Source organism: Vombatus ursinus, unplaced genomic scaffold (genome assembly GCF_900497805.2).
Source record: "Vombatus ursinus unplaced genomic scaffold, bare-nosed wombat genome assembly UNPS02014778.1, whole genome shotgun sequence".
Lineage (NCBI taxonomy): Eukaryota > Metazoa > Chordata > Mammalia > Diprotodontia > Vombatidae > Vombatus > Vombatus ursinus.
Genome location: NW_020954556.1, coordinates 51,714,355 through 51,731,040, shown reverse-complemented (window position 1 = coordinate 51,731,040; position 16,686 = coordinate 51,714,355). Strand labels below are relative to the sequence as shown.

The following is a 16,686-nucleotide window of genomic DNA, read 5'->3' as shown; positions in this document are numbered from 1 at the left end:
AGAGAGAGGAGAGAGAGAGAGAGAGAGAGGAAGAGAGAGAGAGAGAGAAACATCCTGTTTCTTCAGTTGTTATCTCTACCTGAGTGAGGCCTGGAAGCCAGCAAGAAGATCTTAAGGAAGGAAGCTAGGTGATCTCCTGGCATTTAAAATACTCCCAGTCTAACCTACATAATAGGGGGAGGGGCAAAGAAAGCCCCCCTCAGGTGGAAATTACAGAGCTTATTCTGTACCAGGAGAGGCCAGGTGGGACTTTCTCAGCCCTATGCCAGGGGTATTAATAGCACCGGGAAATTCCCCAGACTGGGTAGAGCCTTCTCTGTCCCTCCTCATCTGTACCATCCCCCTGTTTCAGTAAGGTATTCTCACCACCACCACCACCACCACCACTAGTGGAACAAGGTGAGGAGGAGCCCACCCAATCTGCCTTTGCCAAAGCCTAGAGCTGTGTGTGGAACAGATGGTGAGGATCAAGGCCCGCTCTGTCTTGGAAAGGAATTGGCAGGATTCCCAAGACTTTATGCTTCTCAGAGTTAATCAGAGACATGAGGACAGAGAAAAATAATGTTTTTGGTAGAGGTAACTAGCATATAGGGGAAAGAACTCTGACTTTGAAGTCCTATAGCTTGTGTCCAAATCCAGGCTCTGCGCTACTTGCCTACGTGACTTTGAATAGGTCACCTACCTTTTCTGGGACCTAAGTCTCCCCTTCCATGAAAGAAGGGAATAGAACTAGAGGATTTCTGAGGACCACCCAGTTTAAAATGCTTGGATACTCTGAGTGTGTGTGTGTGTGTGTGTGTGTGTGTGTGTGAGAGTGTGTGCGTGTGTGTGCGAGTGTGTGTATGTGTGTGAGTGTGTGTAATATTTGTAAAGAGCTTTGTAAACCTTAAAGTGCTATGCAAAGTTACTGTTATTATTATTATTATTATTAATCATAGTAAACCTTTACTCAGCACTTTAAGTTTTGCAAATTGCTTTACGTACATTACCTCACTTACATAGACATCAAATTGTAGAAAGCCTTGGGTTCCAGGTTGAGGACTTTAGACTTCAGAGAAGGAGAGTGATATGGTTGAAGTCATGTCCCCCAGACTCAGGTATAATCTAGAAAAAGGACGAGAAGGAAGGGAAGGGTAAAGGAATAAACATTTAGTAAGCATCTGCATGGCACTGTGTTAAGCACTTTTACAAGTATTACTTCATTTGACAGAGAAGTTTGGGGACTTTGTCTTGATCTCTTTCTCTCTAATCTCCTTGACTACCAGCCCCCCCCCCCATTTTCCTGGGCTGCCCCACCCACAGAGTGATCTCAGGATTGAAAGGAACCTGAAGAGGGTGGGGTGGCCTACCCCTAGCCCTGCACCTGCTTGGAGGGCCTAAGGATGTTTCTCCTAGTGGTGGGGGGTGTGCTCTGCTTCTGCACCTCTGATATGGAATCACCCCGTAGGCTCCACACCTGAGCAGGTGTGTGTGTTTGGGGAGAGGAGGAGGGCCACATTTAGGGAAGGTGTCTGTGTTGTCACATTTAAAAATAGCCTTCCAGTGCCTGAGGGGTTACCAGACACATCCTGACAGACTCACACCTAAATACACACATACATAGTCACACTTCGAATGTCTGTAAAATGAGAGGGCTGGGCTAGAAACAAGATCTCTCTGGTTCCTTCTACCTCTGAATCCTGGGATCCCATGAGATACTAACACACTAACAATAACAAGGGAACAAAAAACAAACAGTCCCTCAGCACGCCTCCTCCATTCCTAATAACTTATAACATCATCACCAACCTATTTTCCATTCCACTAATAGCAGAAAAAAGACATTCACTTAAGCTAATCCCTCTGTCTGCACCCTCGATCTCATTCTACCCAGCAGCCCCCCACCACACACCTCCTCTGAGGTCTTGCAGTAGCAGACACCCCCATCACAAATTTTCAGTCTCTCCCTCAGTTGCTGGCTCCTTCCAATGTCTACAGATATACTCAGTTCTGTTCAGTCCTTAAAAATAAAAAGCCTTGTCTGGATCATCATAGCTCAGTCAGCCAATACCCAAGTTCTCTCCTCCCCTAAGTGCTAAATTTCTTGAAAACTAGTCTTACACCTTGCACCCTCCCCAAAAATTACACATACGTGATCCAGTGACACTGACTTCCTGGCTGTTTCTCCGACAAGATACTCCTTATCCCTCGTCTGGACATTCCCAATATTTGGTTTCCATGCCTGGATCCTTCTCCCTCCTCATCTCTTTCTAGCTTCCTTGAATCTGGGATAAAGTCCTACCTTCTGCAAGAAGCTTTTTCAGATCCCCTTTAAGGCTAGTTGATAATCTCGTTTATGCTGCCTCTATCTTCTTTGTACACACAGTCGGTTTGGCACCGACTTCACAACAGCATTGTAGTTGAAAGTATTTTTAGCCTTGGTTTACAGATGGAGAGACTAAAATTCAGAGAAGTGAAGTGACGTACCTACAGTCACACAGCTGGGTGTTATAATTGCTATTACCAAGAATTCTCTCTCCTAGTATCAACTGAGACCTTGAGCTCAAGTGATGTCTCGTCATTTTGGTCAGTCAGTCAACAAACTTTTATTATGCACCTACTATGTGCCAGGCAACATGTTAAGTGCTGGAGATAGAAATATGAAGAATTGAGATAGTCCCTGCCTTCAAGGAGTTTACAATCTAATGGGGGAAGACAACACAGAAAAGAAAGCTGAAGGGAGGAGGGGAAGAGATGGTACCTGGCACAGCAGACCATGATGGAAAAGTCCAGAGGAGTGGAGCTGGGAGGGGAAATGAAGAGATGACTGGTCTGGGTCCCCTCCATTTATTCTTTGTGTGGCCTTGGACAAGTCATTTTCTCTCTCTGAGATAAGGGGTAAGAACCTAGAAAACTAAGGGGTTAGAAAAACTATCTAAGCCCCCTTCTAGCTCTAACAGTCTGTGGGGGTGTGCTATGAACCAAATAACCTCTCTGGATTATTCCCAACTCTTTCCTTTCTCTCCTCTCTCCTCATTACCCTGTAGGATCAGGTGGGTGACCTTTACTCACCTTTCCTTCGCAGATGAGAGAATGCCTGGCATAACATGATGGGGATTAGTTCCATTCTGGGATTTTTTTCCTCCCTTCCTAATTTTCCACCCTCAGGCATTCATTCCTGGAAAGAACTGGAGAAAAGCCATTTCAGGAAAAGTTTTTCTACTCAGCCTCTGGAGCAGGAATTAGGAAAAGCACTGAAAAGTTGAATGTCTGCTTAGCCAGAATCCACTCAGCCAGAACACTCACGTCCAGGGAAACATTTCCTGCCTTCCATTAGTAAGAGGCACTGTTCATTCTAAAGACCCCAAGATCCTGAATGTTCTTTTTAGACTTAACAGAAGTTTACCATTAAAAAAAAAGTTTATCATTAAGTGTATTTTACTTTAACTCCAATTCCTTGAAAATCAGTACGATATTCACAGAATCACAGAAGGTTAGAGCTGGAAGGCACCTTAAAGACCATCTGGTCCAACCCCTCCTTTTACAGAATGGGAAACTGAGGCTCATAAATGACATGCCCTGTTCAAGGTCACACAGCAAATATTCAGAACCGAGACTAGAACACAGGTCTTCTTAACGGCAAGTCCAGGGTTCTTTCTATAAATCATGCTTTCTCCTATTTCAGTTCTGTTTCATTCACCAAGTCCCAGCTGAGCTCCTTTGTGTGCCCAGTTTTGTGCTAGGGGCCCTAGAGGAAACAGGAGAAGAATTCAAGTTTGACAAATATCAACTGATCACCTACTCCATTCCAGGACACTAGGCTAAGAGTAGGGGATGATACTGAGTCCAAATGAAGTGTTGGTCCCTGCTTTAATGAAGCTTAAAGCCTAGTAGCAGTGTAAAACATGTTGTATCCACAGAGACATATTTATGTGTGTACATACACATATGCACGTGTGCTTATATACACAAACATGTGTATGCATACCTGCATATACATGTGTTACATACATGATGTAGAAGTAGAGTAGGAAACCAGAAAGACCTGGATTCATGTCATGCCTCTGACATATGCTGACTGGATCACCCTGGGGAAGTCACAGTGTTCCAGACAACATTCTAAGACTACAAATTGCAGAGAAATTGGTAGAGGGTTTCCCATGCTAATGAAGTCATAGATGTCATATATCCAGTCCCTGTTTATGTTTCTTTCTTTCTTTCCTTCTTCTTTCCTTCCTTCCTTTTTTCTTTCTTTCCTTCTTCCTCCCTTCTTTCCTTCCTTCTTTCTTTCCTTCTTTCTTTCTCTCTTTCTCTCTCTATAGGCATGTATATATGTATTTATGCATACATACATACTCTGTGTGTAGGTATGTGTGTATATATGTATGTGTGTATGTATAGATATAGATACATAAATTTAAAATTTCACCAAGACTTTTGGGATAACCTGTGTACATATATACATGTGTGTATATATATATATACACATACATATATGTGTGTGTATATGCACATATATTTTGTATACATATGTATGTGTATATGTGTATTTATAACTATACACCCATATGTACAAATATACTTGAAAGGTGTAAAATTACACATTTACTTCATAAAACCCCCTTAATATTAATAACAATATTATCATCTACTGCTCATCAAACATGCTCACCACTAATCATGAGGAAATCCAGTACCGGTTACAAGTTGAAGAAGGATCACTGTGGATAGTGAGGTCCTTCCAACAGTCCAATTGGCAGGTGACTGATTATATCAAGCCCTGGAACAATGAAGAGCCTTCTAAATGAGGTCAGTCATCCTGCAGAGTTTGGCCTAACTACCCACATAAGTGGAGGAAACATACCTTCTGTCCAGGCTATAAGAAGTAGTTGGATGGACAACCTATGGAGCTCATCCATCAGAGCACATGTCTTAGACAGACACTTTGACTAGAACAGAGTTAGGCCCAGAATTGAAGAGAGGAAGGAAGAAGGTATGCTGTATTATCATCTTTGGGGAAATAGCCCAGGTTTTTTAATGACCCGTTTGTGTCTAATCAATCTATTTCCCTTTCTCATCCAATCAGTTCCAACTACCAACCCCAGCTTTGCTGATTCTGATCTCTTTGTGTGCCCACCACCCACTACCCCAAACCCTGCCGTGGGGGTAGGATGAATCATGAGACTATATCAGGAAGCAGTAAGAGGAAAACGTTTTCTGGCTGACACCCCAGCTCCCCCACGTCAGGTTTTCCTTGCTAGAGAAAGAGTGGATCAGGGCAGCTAGGTGGTGCAGTGGATAGAGCACTGGCCCTGGATTCAGGAGAACCTGAGTTCAAATCCAGCCTCAGACACATAATACTTACTAGGTGTGTGACCCTGGGCAAGTCACTTAACCCCATTGCCTAACCAAAAAAAAAAAAAAAGAAAAAAAAGAAAAGAAAAGAGAAAGAGTGGATCACCCATAAGTTCCCTCCAAAAACCTCTTCCAGTCCTCTCATCCATCCTCCTACTCACTTGTCCAATCAGGCTAACAGAGGAAGACCAGCTTTATAGGTTCTATAATTGTGCCCACCTCTAGACCCCCATAGACCATTCCCCATCCAGATCTAGATTTTGGTTGCAATGGAACTATAAAAAGAGCCTGAAATTTGGAGTCAGAAGACCTAGGTCCCAAGTCTACTCCTTAATTACCTTTCTAGAGTCATTTTAAATTTCTCCCCTCCTTACGCTGTCTTCCAGTCAGGATGGACAGCTCTGCTCGCATTTTATTTGCTCATCCTTTCCCTTCTGTACTGCCTCTGCTTATTTAATTGATGTACTGTGGTGTCTCAGAGCTGTTCTAATTCAAATTGCTCTCATTTCTAGTATCACCCATTGCCCAAGAGCCCCTCCTCACACCCAAACACTCTGGGCTCACACAAACCAGGTTTGGTCCTGGCAACCTGACAACAAGGTAGTTAGTTTATTTCTTAGACTATGCTGACTAAAGCTTAGGTGTAAATAATAATAATGAGATTCAAAGAACTCCTAGACTGAGTTAACACCTGCAACAAAAATAAAATACTCAAACATCCTATTAGACTCATTAGCCTTTCCCAGAAGGTAGAAGCACTTTGTGGGTCTTCTGGACAAATGCTCCCCACTGACCTGGACCTGCACCAACTGAACAGCTCCCAGTGGTATCATGAAGGGCTAACAAGGGGTAGATCTCCTGATTTACCATGCGATGCCTTTTGTCCTCCATCTGCAGGGAGTCTTTTTGGAAAGGTTCTTCTTCTTCCAAAAAGCTTACTGCCAAGGAAAGTCTCTAAATGACCATCTGATCCTTGAATTCAAGACCTATCAATCTTTAGAACTCTCAAATTCAAGAACTTGCAAACTCTGGATCACCCATGTGGCAGCCCCAGGGCTGGAAACACCCATTCTCAAGATCACTGGTGTCTGGCCTTTGCTCAGAAGAGGAAATAGAAAGACACATAATAACTTTAAACTAGAGGTCCAGAAACTCATCTCAGACTTGCCTAGGCAAGCCTAGGCTACCTGCCACTTGTCCCCTACCAAGATGTCATTTTCTGCTTCTGGATGGAGGAAGAGATATCTCCTGTCCCTATCTCTCACCTCGCAGTACTCAGGTCTGGAAATCTAATAAAGAGAAAGCACAAAAAGAAAAAAGGTAAAAATCATTTCACAGTTCTATAGACCGGGGGGTCAGCTCTTCAGATCTGAGTCTGTTCCCCTTAACTTACAGCTGCCAATCATCTTGGAGGGATGTTTTAGCAAGGGGTTGCAAGGGTGAGGAACCTGGGGCCTGGAGGCCACATGTGGCCCTCTGGGTCCTCAAATGTCGCCCTTTAAAGAGATTCGGTCAAAGGGCCGTGCTTGAGGATCTAGAGGGCCACGTGTCACCTCGAGGCCTCAGGTTAGGGTTTATGCCTTCTTCTGTGGGAAGTTCTCCTTTTCTCAAAAAGTTCCAAACTCTATAATTTCATCAAGTTGATTGTGGGACTCATCAAATAGATCTGGGGCTCTCCTGATTATATAAAGAAACGTGAACAGTTTTTAAAGTGGGGGGGTGGGCAGGAAAGGTGCTGACTGGGAGCTCCTGATCAACTAAGTCTTTCCCAACTCAATTGATAAATAAATTATATAAGGGACAGGTAACAGAGAAAATGAGGTGTACATATTGCATTCACAATATGTAAATCACATGAAACTTTGAGAGGCTCATTCCCTGAGTGACCTATTACAAAGATACAAAATGTGGAACAGCCCATGACCCACAGAAAGCATAAAAAGGTGTTTGCACTCATTACTCAGTTGTGTCAACTTGAATGCTATTATCGGAATTGGGGCTCATGGGAATACAGACCCATGGAATATCTTGAATGTGCGGTAGTTGTTACCCTAGAAAATACAACCCATGAGTCCATATGGGTTAAGGGGAACTAGACTGAAGAGGGTCCTCTGGGATTCTTCTTCTTGAATGCAAGAGTATTGACTAAGTTCAAGGGAGAAAAATTAGAACAGTTAGCTCCCAATTAGTGCAAACAATTGACCTTGTAAAATGTTTGCATTATTTGAATTCAAACTACATATTTCCATTGGGCCAGAATTAATTAGCATATTTTACATGTTTAATTATGGTACAAATTTGAATATATGCAACCACTTCATGGGACCCATTATTTGGACTAGTCAGGAGACCTCACTTTGATGTTTATTATTTTTCAGATTGTGATTGTACAGTCAGTTTTCTGGCATGTTTCCATTTTAAGTTAGAACAGTCTTTCTTTGAGATGATTTTTGCATGGTTTACTGTTTAAGTAATGATTTCTGTTGTATTACTATGTTCATTATGAGTATGGAAGCTGATGTGAGCAGTATAAATGTTGCAGCCCTTTGGGGTTTCATCCATGTATTTCTTTATTTTTACTTTTGAGCAATGGATGGCGTATGGGCTTGGAATCAGGAAGACTTGATTTCATATCCTGCCTCAGACACTACGACGTGATCCTGGGAGACTTCTCTGAGCTGTTTCTTCAGCTGTAAAATAAAAGGGTTGGATTTCATAGACTCTAAGGTCTCTTCCAGCTCTACATCTACAATCCTATGACCCCAGATATATGATTTATTGTTGTATGTAGGTGTTACTAAGCACCTATTATAATAGGGGCAGCTGGGTGGTACAGTAGAGTGCTGGACCTGGAGTCAAGAAGATCTGAGTTCAGATGTGACCTCAGATACTTACTAGCTGTGGGAACCTGGGCAAGTCACTTAACACTGTTTACCTTAGTTTCCTCATCTGGAAAACGAGCTGGAGGAGGAAATGACAAACCACTTCAGTATCTTTGCCAAGAAAACCCTAAATGGGATCAGAAAGAGTTGGACACAACTGAAAGGACTCAACAACAACAAAAATGCGTATTCCTTCCCTCCTCACTATTTTCTTTATATTCTGCTATTTTCACTTTTTTAATGTTCCATTTGTCTTTGTGTTGGGTTATCTCTTTACATAAACCATTATAGGTAGTAACATGAGAATTTTGTAAAATAGTGTTTGTATATTGAATTGTATAACAATATATTTGTTGTTATTGTTCCATTGTGTCTGACTCTTCATGACCTCATGGACCATAGCATACCAGTGCTTGTCCACAGAGTTTTCTTGGCAAAGATCCTGGAGTGGTTTACCATTGCCCTCTCCAGTTTATTAAGGCACACAGAGGTTAAGTGACTTACCCAGGGTCAAACAGGTAGTACATGTCTACAGCTGGATTTGAGCTCAGGTCTTTCTGACTGCAGGTCCAGCTCTCTATCCACTGTACCACCTAGATACCTCTAATTTATTAGGGATAGCAAAGTTTTAGCTTGGGAGGGAGGGTTGGTCAAGGGTCTCCTGATCCATTAAGTCTCCCATCTCACCTGATGAAATTATGGGCAACAAGGGATAGGTAATAGAGACAATAAGGTGTTATGGTTTCACCCTTTTCAGACTTTTTGTAGTTGCATTCACAGCTTGGAAAGGATGTAAAACCTTGAGTGGTTCACTCCCTGAGTTACCTACTTGCAGATTATAAAGGGTGAGAAATAGGGAGTGACCCACTCACAGATTGCAAAGGAAGTGTAAATAAGTGTTTAGATTTTGTTGTTCCTCTGGGAGCCATTAAAAAAAGCACACTAATTTGCTGGAATGATAGGGCAGCTGGCCAATGGACCATTAAAAAGCCAGCCAGCTCCTGCAGACACAATGCTCTCTCAAAGGAGTCATTTGGGAGAGGAGGAGATTAATGAGTGGAGACTCATCTCTGGCAGTGGAGAAGAGAGCCAAGAGAGGAGGAAATTCCACCTCTGGAGCAGGAATTATTCTTTGTCTTTTCCCTTGAACCTCTTCTGGAATCTGCTGGAGAATGGGAAAGGGAAAAATGTATCTCTTGTCCCTCCTCCCCATAAGCAATGGCACCTGGCAGCATAACAATTTGCCCAGCAAGAGATGCCCATCTAGCAGAGAGCAATTAATCAATCAATAAACATTTATTTAACAGTCTGTTATGTGCCAGGCACTGTGCTAAGCAACAGGGATACAAAAAAAGGGGGGTAAAAAATAGTCTCTGCCCTCAAAGAGCTTACAATTTAATGGGGAAGAAAACAAGCAGACAAATATATACAAAGTAAGCTATATACAGGATAAATATGAAATAATTAAAAGAGGGAAGGCACTACAATTAAGAGCAGTTGGGAAAGGTTTCCTGTAAAAGATGGGATTTTAGCTGAAACTTAAAGGGAGCCAGGGAAGTCAAATGAGATAATAAGTGTAAAGCACTTAATACAGTGCCTGGCTTATAGTGAGCACTATAGAAATGGTAGTTATTATCATTGTTATTACTATTGCTCAGTTCTGGGCCATACAGCAGTCAGTGAAAACTAGGCTTAAGAGTTATTCCCCAACTGATAAATGGTCAAAGGATATGAACAGGCATATTTTAAAGGAAGAAATCCAAACTATCAAAATCCACCAAAAAAAAATCCTCTGATTCCCTAATAATTTGAGAAATTAAAATTAAAGCAGCTCTGAGGTTCTACCTCATTCCCATCAGATTGACAAATAGGACAAAAAAAGGAAAATGACAAACATAGGAGAAGCCACAAGAAAATAAACCCGCTAGTGCACTGTTAGTGGAGCTATGGACTGGTCCAGTCATTCTGGAAAAAGAAGTTACTAAACTCTGCATATCCTTTGACCCAGTCCTGTCCCTGCCTTCCAATTCATTACAACAAGCATTTAGTAAGTGCTTGGTACTGTACTAACTGTTGAGGGTATGCAAAGTCAAAGCCAAAAATAGCCCCTGCCTTCAAGAAGCTTACATTCTATGGGCAGGGTACAGCATGTAAACAGAGAAGGATATAGAAGAAAATTTGAGAACAATTACAATGAAAGGGACCAGGAAAGGTTTCCCACAGGAAGTGATACACGAGTTAAGTCTGAAAGGAAGCTAGGATTCTGAGAGATTGGCCTGGGAAACAGCCTACTATGCAAAGACACTAAGGTAGAAAACAGAATTTAAAGAACAGCGAGTTAGCCAATGTGGCTGACAGTTCAGAGTGTATTAAGGGGAATGATATGAAATAACCCTGGAAAGGTAAGCTGGAGATAAACTGTGAAGGATTTCAAATACCAAAGTGAGAAGTTTTTATTTTATTTTAAAGACAAAAGGGATCCACTGAGATGTTTCTGGAGCAGAGGATCAACATGACCAAACTTCCTAAAGCACATTTTATCAACCATGTGGAGGAGGAATTGGAGAGGGGAGAAAGCAGCAGTCAGGACCCCAACCCTCCAACCTCTTACACAGTGAGAAGTGATGGAAAGCTGATCTGGAATGATAGCCCTATGAGGGAACAGAAGAGGAGAAATGTGAGCTATATAATGGAGGGAGAATCCGTAATCCCTGGCCACCGATTAGTCATGAGGACCAAGGGAAAGAGAAGAGTCAGCCTTTTGAACCTGGCTCTGTAGCTTACTGCCTGCAAAAAGAAAAATAAATGGAAGAAAATACAAAAATACAAACCAGGCAGGCAGGCCACTTCATTTCTAGGGGCCTGTTTCCTTATCTGAGGGGTAAAATTGTCATTTTTATTATGTTGGTTCTGCCTATTGATGAACAATTAATATTTCTCCAATTATTTAAATCTAAATTTATTTGTTTTATAGTTTTGTATATACAATTCCTCGGTTTGTTTTGGCAGGTATACTCCCAGGTATTTTATTCTGCCTAGAGTTATTTTAAATATGTTGTATACAGTAACAGCAATATTGTTTTAAGAACAACTTTGAACAAATAAGTCATTTTGACTATTATGAAAGCCCAAATTAACTACAAAGGATATATGAAGGAAGATGCTATCTGCATCCAGAGAAAGAACTGACAAATAGAAGTATATGTAGAATGATTTTACATATATATACATACATATATATGTACATATGTATGTATCTAATTGTTGTCTAATGGTAGCTATCTCTGGGGGGGAGGAAGAAAAAAAGAAATTTACATAACTTTATTATATATTTAAAAGGAATAGCAAGTTGTGCATAATAGATTTGCAGTTTCATGTGCAATCATCTTTTTTTATTATATTATATTATGGAAATGCTTGTTTTATTCCATAAATTAGAAAGAAAAGAAAATGGAGGGGTTGGGCTATACCATCACTAAGGTCCCTTTTAGCTCTAAATCTTTAATCCTATGAGAGACTTTGGAAGATCACAAGTTAGACTCGGGTATTCAGAAGAGCATTCTAGTCTCTGGAGCTTCTGGACTTGGAAGGAATGACCTTCCTGGGAATAGCCAGATGGCCTGGAGGCAGAGAAACCACTAGAGAGGAGGAAGAAGAGGAAAACTATAAGCCACACTAGAGGCCCAGGGAAATGGTATGGGTGTGCTGGGGCCAGCTCCTACCGTCTCTCTTAGAAGAACTGATGTTAAATTTTCAATATGAGCATTTACACCTCAGAATTCAGCATATGCTACAAATCAAGCCTTGGTTTATTGTTTTTGTTGATTGTCTCTAGATGTGATGGGGGAAATGTTAATACAGATTAAACAAAAGTATGTCAGGCATACATTTGGTGGGAGAAGCCATTGTTTTTTTTTTCTTTTTTTTTTTTGGAGACAATCATAGTTGAATGATTTGCCCAGGGTCACACAGCTAATACATGTCTGATGCTGGATTGGAATTCAGATCCTCCTGCCTCCAGAGTCCGTCTATCTACTGTGCCACCTAGCTGCCCCAGGACAATCTGTTGTTAAACATTTACCAGCACACCCCTGAATGGGAGGGACCTGTACAGAAAATATTAAAAACAAAAGGAAATAAGGACCTATGACATGGTAGAACATACATTTAAGGAAAGAGAAATGTGATCAAATTGGCCAGCAAGATCAGGGTTGGGGAAACTAGCAAAAGCCCCTTTCTAATACTTCTCTTCCTCCTGCTTACCTCTCCCATTCTGCCCCCACCTCACTGCAACTTCTTACACCGTATGTTTAATACTTGTTTATGTTTTTATGCTATTTGAAACTGACTTTACAGTAGATGTCGGTTAGATAATGATTTTATATGTTTTATATGTTTTGCATGACTGCACATGTACAATCTATATCAAATTGCTTGCCTTCTCCAGGAGCAGGGAGGAAGGGCGAGAATTTGGAACTCGAAAATTTTTAAAACAAATGTTAGTTGTTTTCATATGTGATTGGAAGAAATAAAATACAAAAATTTAAAAAGCAATGACAATAAATGGAACAGGCTAGAAAAAAGATAACGATTTTAGTCCAAATTAGTAAGTATAGAATTCAATATTTAAATTGGGGAAGCTAGCCCCCAAAAGGGAGATTGTCCTCCACTAAGGCTGAAAGGGGGCTGAAGAGTACACTACAAAGAGGATTTCTGCAGACTTGTTTGAACCCAGGGAGTGACCTGAGCAGGAAGGAGAATACAGCAGTAAGAGGTTGGTGTGTTTGCTCAGGTAATCATTCTGCACACAGCAGCCAGCCAGCCACACACCTGGCTACACTATAAGAGTTGGCCATAACATTCCCTAAACTGGACATTCCAATTCCAGCCTCAGTACATTTGCACAAGCCATTCCCACGTCTGGAATGCATTCCGTCCTCACCTCCTCCTCTTAGGGTCCTTAGCTTCCTTCGAGGCTCGGCTGAAGTATCATCTCCCTGAAGCTTTCTCTGCATCTACACCCCCTCTCCAGACGAAAAAGTGAGTGCTCTTTCCCTTCTCAAAACACCTTGTCTGAATTAAAGTTGTAATTCCCCTTCTCTCTATCCTCGGGGGCTATTTCATCTTTTTTTTGTCTTTGTACTCCCAGAAATAAGCAAAGAACACGGTAGGTGTTACTAATTTAGTATTGAATTGAATGATGCGATTTGTGGAAAGTTGTTTATTTAATCTCCTTGGGGATCAGTTTCCCCAAATGTAAAATGAACCGGGCAAAAGGGATGATCTCTAAGATCCTCTGATTCTAACCACCCTCTCTCCCCACTCCCAAATGTCCTGGCTCCAGAACAAACATTCTGGTTAGGGAGTGTGCAGTGGAGTGATGGCCAGGGCCAGCAGAACCTCCCCCAGGGCCCAGCTCCTCCTGGTACGGGGTGCAGGATTCAACAACGCTCTGGGAAATCAAATGTAAAGGCCGGAGGCCACAGTGCAGCAGCTATTCCTTGCCTAGGGAACTATGCCAAGAATTTCAAAAGGACTCATTAGATTCCACAGCTCTAGGTCTCCTCTAAACACACCCACTCACACATGCCCCGACACCCACACAAACATACACTACACCCCGTCACTCACATAGATACACACACACACTCATACACTTGCACAAACAAACCTATAACTTGACACCTCCACAAACATACACCCCCTTAAAATCCCCACACAGACTCACCCTCCTAGACCTAGAGATTTTTACATACATTCTGACCCACACACAAACACTGACATATGTATGCTCACACAAATAGGCTTACATTCCATAACTTACCTCAGCCTTTCTCAAGAGCTACCCTTCAGAGGAAATCAACTCCCTTCCCTACCTATCCCACCTTCACCCCCCCCTCCAAAAAAATAAAGTCTAGCTGGCTTTTTCACCTCCTTTTTGCACAGGAATTTAGTCACTGTCTATAGGTGTCACCCTACCCTTAATGACCGGGGGCTCATGGGCCTTCCTCCTTCCTCCCTCCCTCCCTCTACCCTGGCCCTGACCCATAGCCTTTTGCCTGCTCCATTAGCAAAGGAGAAAAGGGGGCACTGGGCCACACCAGCTCCAAGATATTACATAAGTGCAGAAACACTTATCACAGCCTCAGGCATCTGATAGTTTTCCACATACGTGTCTGTCTCTCAATTCATTTCATCCTTACACTACCACTGCAATATTCCCATTACAAAATTGAAGAAACTGAGACCTGAGAGGAATTCGCCTGCCCAAGGAAAACTAACAAGTTAGTGTCAGAAATTAGAGTAGGACCCTCAGGCACTGAAGGCCGTCAGGTTCTTTTAGAACATAGAGTCCCTTTTCTTGGTCAAATTACCAGTTTGCTTTCAGTTATAATGTCTGCAAGGGTTCATTAGAAACATAAAATCATAGACTTTAAAGATTAAAGGGACCTCAGAGATCATTCAATCCAATCCTTCATTTACTGATTAAGAAATTCAGACAGAAGAGGTTAAGTGACTTGCCCAAAGCCACACAGATAGTATCAGATCTAAGACCAGAACAGGAGGCTACACCCCATTCAACTCAAGCTCTTAGTCAAGCGTGTTTCTATAGTGAGAGTTTTGAATGCCTAGATGAGGAGGGGGATACCTGAAGGAAAGAGAAAGAGGGGCTTCCTTCCAAATCCTCTGGAGAAGACTCCCAAAGACCAAGAAGATCTCCATTGGCTACAAATTCTTCATCCCATTTGATCTGGCCCAAAGATCCAGTGTGTCAAGATCCCTGTGATCCCAGATGCTTACTATCTATTCCACACAGTATCCACAAACTAAGATGGCATGTCATCTTCTACACCTTTATCCCACTCATCAATAAAAAATGTTAAATAGCATAGGGTTAATAAGGAGATCTCTGGCAGTCCACTAGGAAATTTCCAAGTTAACATGGATCCCTATACCTGGAACCTTTTCCCTCTTCATCTCTGCCTCCTGGCTTCCTTCAAGTCTCAACTAAAGTCTTCTGCAAAACCCCCCTCCCAGTCCTCCTTTATTTTAGGGCCTTCTCTTGGACATTATCTATTTATTTTCTATATATCTTGCTTATACATAGTTGTCTGCTAATTGTCTCTCCTCTTCCCCCTTTATTCCCATTAGACTATGAGCTCCTTGAGAAAAAAGATCTGGGGTTTTTCTCTTTCTTTGTATCCTCAGCACTTAGCACAGTGCCTGGCACATAATAGGTGCTTAATAAGTACTTATCAATTTAACTCTGTGGGTTGAGAGAAAGTGAGAAGGCAAGAATAATGCCAAGTTCACAAACCTGAGAGAATGGAAGAAGGTTGTACTTTCAACAGAAATAGGTAAGTTTAGGAAATGGGAAGATTTAGGGGGAAAGTTCAGTTTGGGATACAAGTTTAAGATATCTCAAGAATAGATAGTTTGAAATGTCCAGAAGACAATTGGTGACGTGAGACTGAAGCTGAAGTGTTCCCCGATCATCCCTTCAATTCATTCTCAAATTTTGCCAGGAGTCAAAGTCAAGTTCACACAGTCAGTCTGCAAACTCAATTGCCTTCCTTTAAAAATAGGACAAAATTCACCTCTTCCTCAATCCTGTGGTACATCTCTCATCTTCTGCAGTCTTTCAAAGACCATTGACAGTGGCTGAGCAATCACATCTGACAATTCTTTTAGTATCCAGGGATAGAGTTCTTCTGGGTCTGGTGACTTGATCTTATCAATGGCAGTTAGTTATTCTCTGTTCTCTACTTAGTCTGGGGATTGACCACCAAATAGCCATTTTTGTTCTAGACTTTCCAGGTCAGAGATTGTTCTCCTTGGCAGATAATACACAGAAGCAGCCAAATTAAGGTTGGGTAGCTCTGCCTTCTCTCAATTATCACCATCTCTCCACCTCCAGTAGTAGATGTTGTCTTTTCATTGATTCCTCTCTTTTCCTTCAATATAGCTTTTTACTCCAGTAGTAGATGTTGTCTTTTCATTGATTCCTCTCTTTTCCTTCAATATAGCTTTTTAAAAAACTCACTCTTTTGCTTTCCTACTTTTTTTTCTCATTCACCTCAACTTATTCTGAGCTGTTACAATTCTGATACTTTTCTTATAGGACCATCTCAGGATTTTGTATTCATCCTTCACTTGTTTTTGCTTTCTTGTACATATCACAGAATCATGCTGCTTGGGTCCACTAACATCTATCTTATCTACAGCCAACTAGGCCCTAAGTACACTAAAGCAATCCTTCTACCACTCCTTAAACAAGCCACTAGCCCACTGTCCACAATGGCTGTTCCAGAGCTTTTTGTTTCTCCTTCAGCATCCCAACCCAACCCTCTCAGCTTGAGGATCTCACCCTCTACTATATATATATATATATATATATATATATATATATATATATATATATATGTGTGTGTGTGTGTGTGTGTGTGTGTGTGTGTGTGTGTGTGTGTGT

The 16,686-nt window shown here is 41.6% G+C and overlaps 1 long non-coding RNA gene across 2 annotated transcripts in view; it reads right to left on the bottom strand.

Annotated features, from left to right (window-relative positions):
* Positions 1 to 16,686, bottom strand: part of LOC114045518 — a 117,734-nt gene that overhangs the window by 16,750 nt on the left and 84,298 nt on the right. For both annotated transcript variants that reach the window (XR_003569376.1, XR_003569377.1), the window contains 2 exons: positions 3,052 to 3,167; positions 999 to 1,104 (listed from right to left, as the gene is read on the bottom strand). This is a non-coding gene — a long non-coding RNA (uncharacterized LOC114045518). The remainder of the gene's footprint in view (positions 1 to 998; positions 1,105 to 3,051; positions 3,168 to 16,686) is intronic.